Here is a 6,548-nt window from a genome sequence, read left to right as displayed (position 1 = left end):
GTCAAATGAAAACGGAAAAGCCTCCCCATTGTCTTTTCCTTCACAAATCCTGTCTTAAGGGTATGTCTGTGTTTCCATAGGGTGAGCCTGTGACCTGATAAGTATTTATCATTACTAAGTATTTATCATTACAAAAGACTGGCCAGGCTCCCCAGGCAATCCAATCAAGTGACCATTAAATAGGTAACCTGTCAGACAAGATAAAGAAGTCACTCAGATTTCTGTTTTAGACCACCTTTTCTGTGATGTAGGTATGATGTAGGGAGGGGTGGTCTTGAGCTCCAGGGCAGGGAATTTAAATTGTCTATATAAGGCCTTGCGCGCCATTGTCCTGGGTTCCTCCTCCTTTCCTGTGGGTGAGATCAGGCTTACTAGCTGCCTGGCTTCTCAATATTCTCTGGCTGGCCTCTGTTATTTTCTCCTACCAGTAGGGAACCTATGTAAGGACTCTATATGGGCTCTTGGATAACCCATAGGGGGAAAAGGGCAGATTTTGTTTACAACAATGAGAACATAAGCAGAGTGCTGCTGGATCAGACCAATGGCCCATCTAGTCTAAGCGGGGAGGCAGAGCACAGCCAACATGGCTAGTAGCCATTGATAGCTCTCTCCTTGTTGCAGGAATTTATGTATAGGTTGGGGGGGGGTTGCCCCTCCAGCAGATATCATGCACATGCAACGCACTACCAAAATCAGCGCAATCACTTTTGTGATTTGTCCCCACAAAACACTTCATCACAGTTTCTTCCTATCTGTTCAAAGGGCCTCTGCTGCACGATACCAAATGTAAGAATTCACTGATAAATGTATCTATGTACTGACTCACTGGGAAAACTCCAGAAATTCATATAGATAGGTGAGCTCAGCTACTCAGCAGCCCCTCTGCCTGAGTGATAATCCCTGGCCTCCTGATACCTGAGTGCCAGACAGGTAGCCATTCCAGAAATAACAAACCCAGATGAAGACAAAAGGTTGTGATTAACTTGGCTGGGAAATGGGGAAATGTAAATATCTATTTTGTTTCACTTTATGGGTGTTTGGTGGAGGGCAAGGAGAACCATGGGGCAGGGTCCAGGATGCTCAGATTACTGCCGCCAGACCTCCCCTTTCATGATGTACCCATGGTGTATGAGTGATGTAGTTTGGGGGGTGTAACATGGGGATGAGCAGCTAATAAAAGTTTGGGTTCTCTTTTGTTCGGGGCTTCCATCTTGTTCCACCTTGTGGCAGGTGGGAGTCCCCTCGCAACAGTCTTCAATCAAGACCAAGCCTTCTGGCTGCTGTTTTGCTCTGGTATTCCTGGCTGGTGTCCTTGTTTTTTGTCCAAGGAAACTGGAAGTTTTTGACTGGCTGGACCAAACATTCCCCTGTATGTCCACTCTAGGAAAACAAGGAATGCTCTACTTGACTGCTGCTTATGTATCACATCCCACAGTGGGAAGGTCTGGAGCAAACTGGTGCCCAACGCTAGCTACCCCAAGATCGTAACGTGCAGCCCATATGCCTTTGGCTGCTAGCAGACCACCTGCTTATTCAGCTGCCAGCATGATTTGGTTGCAAAGAGGTTAGAAGGTGCTACGTCAAGCAAATGTTGTCCAACACAGTATATTTCCCTTATCTGAAAATGCCAACAGTTTGAAAGTGCCCTCCATATACCAGCTGATGGGAGCTGCAGGTGGGGAGAGCGAGGGATCATTGGCAAAAGAATTGAAAAAATAACGGCTGATATAATGTTGGTATAGCCATCTATGGTGTGAGTGTGTTTGGAAAACCATGTACAAGATATTGTAGAGATGGGAAACGCTCAGGAATAGGGCAGTCAAAAGGATTTGAAGCAACTGGTCTAGGAAGAACTGTTGCGATTGTGGAATGTGATACATAAGTAGCAGTCAAGTACAACATTCCTTGTTTTCCTAGAGAGGACATGCAAAGGGATGTTTGGTCCAGCCAGTCGAAAACTTCCTGTTTCCTTCTGAGTGGGGCATACTTCCTTTGCATGTGACTAGAGGTAACAAAAGGGCAAGTCATGCAGCACCCCTCGTCTCTCTTTGACTTCCTCCGTCGTCGTAGCAGCTTTTTAGTGAGAAATGCTCTGTTGGCTTCCAGCCAAAGAGGACACTGGGATTATCCCCATATGGGATAGATCCACACATATATACTTTGTAACTAAGTCTGCCTTCAGGGATGCAACTATGAACTGATGATGTGAGTAAACTTCTTTTATATACCTTACACAAGATTGTGGAGTGTTTATTCTTTTAAGAGGGGACTTACCAGGCATCTAATATTGAGAGGCTTACACAAGCCTGCAACCAGTTATCTGCTGTGCATTTGAAAGAATGTAAAATTCTGCTAAGTAAAGGAACTTGCTAGCGCAAGTTAGGAAGGATGTTAATAAACAATACGTCCTCTCCTGACTCCCTGAACATTCCCACGAGGGAGAGTCAACATGATAGACGTTTATAAAGAAATGCATACAGAAAGTGGCTGGACTCAAGAAAGGCTTTCCTTCCTCTAGAGCTCGTTAGCATCCAACGGAGCTGAATTTTGGAAGATTCAGGAAAAGGAAGCCCACCTCCATGCAGCACATAGTTAAATGATGGAAGTCACAGGCGGCAATGAGAGTGTCCCCAACTTGGATGGCTTTGAAATAATATGCAAATTCATAGATTGATGTAATGGCACTGTGATGTGAGGTTTGGGTGTGCCAGCCCTGCATCTTTTACCAGTGGAAAATCACTGGGATGCTTTGCTAGAGCACTAACATTCCTTAGAGCACTAACATTCCTTTGCCAAGTGGCATCCAGGGCAAAGGAGTTCATGGGGTGGCAGAGAGAGAGAGAGAGGCTCCTGCCTCTGAAAGCAGTTGTTTGCCCAGCTTCTTTAGCGTTGGTAGAAAGCTAGGAAAACAAAGCAAGGCAATGGGAGACTTGGATCCCCAGATTTCCATCTTGGTGGCTCCCCAACACTTAAGAACATAGGAAGAGCCTGTTGCATCTGGCCAATGACCCATCTAGTCCAGCCTCCTGGTCTCACAGTGGCTGACCAGATGCCCCAGTAAGCTGAATTTGAGCACAAGAGCACTCATGCCTCCTGCGGTCTCCAGCAACTGGGATTCAGAAGCATTGCTTTCCCCAACAAGTGGAAACAGAGCCTAGTCATTGTGTCTAGTTGCCATTGATAGCCCTCTCCGTGAATTTGTCGAATCCTTCTTTAAAGCCATCTTTGTTGATGGCCTTCATTACCTCCTGTGGGAGCAAATTCCATAGTTTAACTACACATTCATAACATTCTCTCTTTCCTATCGCATTACTTATTTTATTTTAATTTAAAGCAGCTTGAATAGGAGAGGAAGAAAAATTTTGCCTGGTCCCTTCATGTATATTTACAATTTAGGGAGCAGCCTGAGGAACACTGGCAGAACCGATGGAGAGGTCCTCCTAGATGTTCTCCAGCTTCGTGGCGTCATTCTGCTCCCTGGAGAATCCTGTTCCTCCTCCAAGCATCTCAGAACACTCTGCAGCTGGAATCCAAAGCAGTTTCACATCCAGGCGGCTTACTAGGCCAAGTCCATCTGTCTGACTAGCTGCCTAGGCATCACACTGCGTTCTGTTAAAATGAACCATTTGCTCTTCCACACTAAGCTCCGGGAAAGCTGGATGTGTGAATTTACAGAAGCCAGTTGTGCACAGCACTGCTTGCCCAGCACCTGTGAAGTCATGAATCTCCTGCCCAAGTTTTGCAACATGGACATTTGGACACAAATGGAATCCTTAATATTGTTATGAGTTTGGTGTTTGGGGGGGGGTCAGCCTGGATGATGCCCTAAGTCCATTCAAATTCTTGGAATCCTCTATCTGTAGGGGTATCTGAAGTTGCTCTGGCCCAGAGGTCAGCAAAGTTTTACCTGCCTGGTCCGGTCAAGTCCCATGGAGATCTCTCTGTGGGCTGGATCGCGTGTGCAATTTCCGGCGTCTGGGCGTGTGCAGACGTGATTTCCGGCACAGCGGAAGCGAATCCACATGCCACACCATGCCAGTTTAGCACAGTGTGTGGGGACTCGCTGAGTGGGTGGCTCAGTTCAGGGGTGGCTTGTGGGCTGGTTAAACTGCCCCATGGGCAGCTTGCGGCCCATGGGCCGCAGGTTGCTGATCCCTGCTCTGGGCCATAGGACAAATGGGTGGGCCTTTTCCCAGATTACCTAGCTGCTTAGGTAGAAGAACAATAGCCAGTGAGAGGAAGTTGAGAGCAGACTGGAAGCTGGAGACACAGAGACCTTCTTACTCTCTGCTGGATCCAAGGCTGCTACTAATGGAGAAGGAAGATCGGGAGTGGGGGGTTAATGGTGTGAGCCCCTCCATCTTATTTGCAGATTGCATACATGTGTAAACCAAACCATACATCTTAAAGACACCACAGTCTCCACTGACCTCCATTCCTAGGAAACCAAACCTGGGTAAGTGCCTGGAACCCCGGGGTCTCTACCTGCTCAGAGACTGGGGTGACACATAACAATATTTATCCAAGGCCCGCCAGACTGAAGACAGCCAGCTGAATTAAGGGTTGGCATTGCAGGTTGCCAATTATACAGGGAAGTATGGGGAGACGCTGAGCTTACCCAGCCAGAGAGAAAAGTCTGGCGAACACTGTTTTGATGCTATGTTTGCCATCGATCTTAAGGTAAAGGGACCCCTGACCATTAGGTCCAGTCGCGGACGACTCTGGGGTTGTGTAGTGATCAGGTGGGACTGCTATGAGGAATTATAACAAATATAGAGTAAGCCATCTGTGCCAGCAATGAAAGCATTGCGTTGACTGGGTTTAAACTATTTTGATATGATTCTTGATCAATCTACACTTCTGCATCCCTGTTCCATTTCTCTCTCTTCACAAGTCACGTACACAGCCCAGTTGCTTAGACAGGCAGGCATTCTGGGTCATCAAACACAGTGGACAGTTTCTTTTGATGTAGCTTTTCTGATATGTTAATCTTAGGATGTTAATCTTAGGGCCAGGAAACAGATCTCACATGAAGGTGATAATGATCGCTGTCCTCCTGGCCATCCTCCTTATCATGTATATTGCTTGTTTATCACCTCCAGGGTTGCCAAATGTACTCCTTTGTAGTTCTGTTCTTTGTTTACCCCATGCTTTATTAGTTTTAGTAGTTTGTCCCCACGTGGGTTTGTTGAAATGCTCAGAAGAAATCTGATTGATTCTTACGAACACTCTGTAAAAAGCTCTTTTGTGAATAAAACGACCTGGGCCAGGGGCTGGAGGCGGAGATTTATACGCACCCTTCCCAGTGTCTTGGTGGTTCAAGCCTCTGCTGGTTCAATCCTTCCTTTACTTTGTGAAAGCCTCAGGGTTGCGGCGCTCATTTCACTTTATTGGCCGAGGGAACCGGCGTACAGCTTCCGGGTCACGTGGCCAGCATGACTAAGCCGCTTCTGGTGAACCAGAGCAGCACACGGAAATGCCGTTTCCCTTTCTGCCGAAGTGGTACCTATTTATCTACTTGCACTTTGACGTGCTTTCGAACTGCTAGGTTGGGACGTGGGTGGCGCTGCGGGATAAACCACAGAGCCTAGGGCTTGCTGATCAGCAGGTTGGCAGTTCAAATCCCCGCGACGGGGTGAGCTCCTGTTGCTCGGTCCCTGCTCCTGCCGTCAATCTTAGATCTCCTCTAAAGGATTCAGCTGGGGAAAGAGAGCCAGTCTTTCCTCTCTCTTCCCTCTCCTGCTTCCTAATGTCCCCCAGCAACCTCCGGGTCCCTTGTTGTTTTGCCAACGGCCAGTCGGTTAAGAAGACACCATTCCAACGAGCCATTTGCTGACGGGAATAAAAAACAAGCAACCCTCAGATTTCTCTCCTTTTAATTGCAAACTGTACAAAGAAAGAGCGCCAAATATTGCAAGAGCCTGGCCTCCTATTTACAATGTTCTCCTTCCCCCTTTCCTTGGAAAGGCTTTGGGGAGCACCTTCGGGCTCCAGCGCTGGAGCCAGCCAGCACTCCAAGCTTCTGGCTCAAAAGAAAGGGAACCAAGGAGTCAGTCGGGGCGGCAGCCCCTCACCTTTTGTTGGACGGATCTCCTGTCCCTCTTGTGGATGCAGGGCTAGACTGGGGGCCCAATCCAAATCAGCAGCCACTCCACTGTTGTTGTTTAGTCGTTTAGTCGTGTCCGACTCTTGGTGACACCTTGGACCAGAGCACGCCAAGCACTCCTGTCTTCCACTGCCTCCCGCAGTTTGGTCAGACTCATGCTGGTAGCTTCGAGAACACTGTCCAGCCATCTTGTCCTCTGTCGTCCCCTTCTCCTTGTGCCCTCCATCTTTCCCAACATCAGGGTCTTTTCCAGGGAGTCTTCTCTTCTCATGAGGTGGCCAAAGTATTGGAGCCTCAGCTTCACGATCTGCCCTTCCAGTGAGCACTCAAGGCTGATTTCCTTCAGAATGCATCGGTTGGATCTTCTTGCAGTCCATGGGACTCTCAAGAGTCTCCTCCAGCACCAGAATTCAAAAGCATTAATTCTTTGGCGATCAGCCTT

Source organism: Podarcis tiliguerta (assembly GCF_965153285.1).
Source record: "Podarcis tiliguerta genome assembly, chromosome: 10".
Taxonomy (NCBI): Eukaryota; Metazoa; Chordata; class Lepidosauria; order Squamata; family Lacertidae; genus Podarcis; species Podarcis tiliguerta.
Note: the sequence above shows the minus strand (reverse complement) of the source record.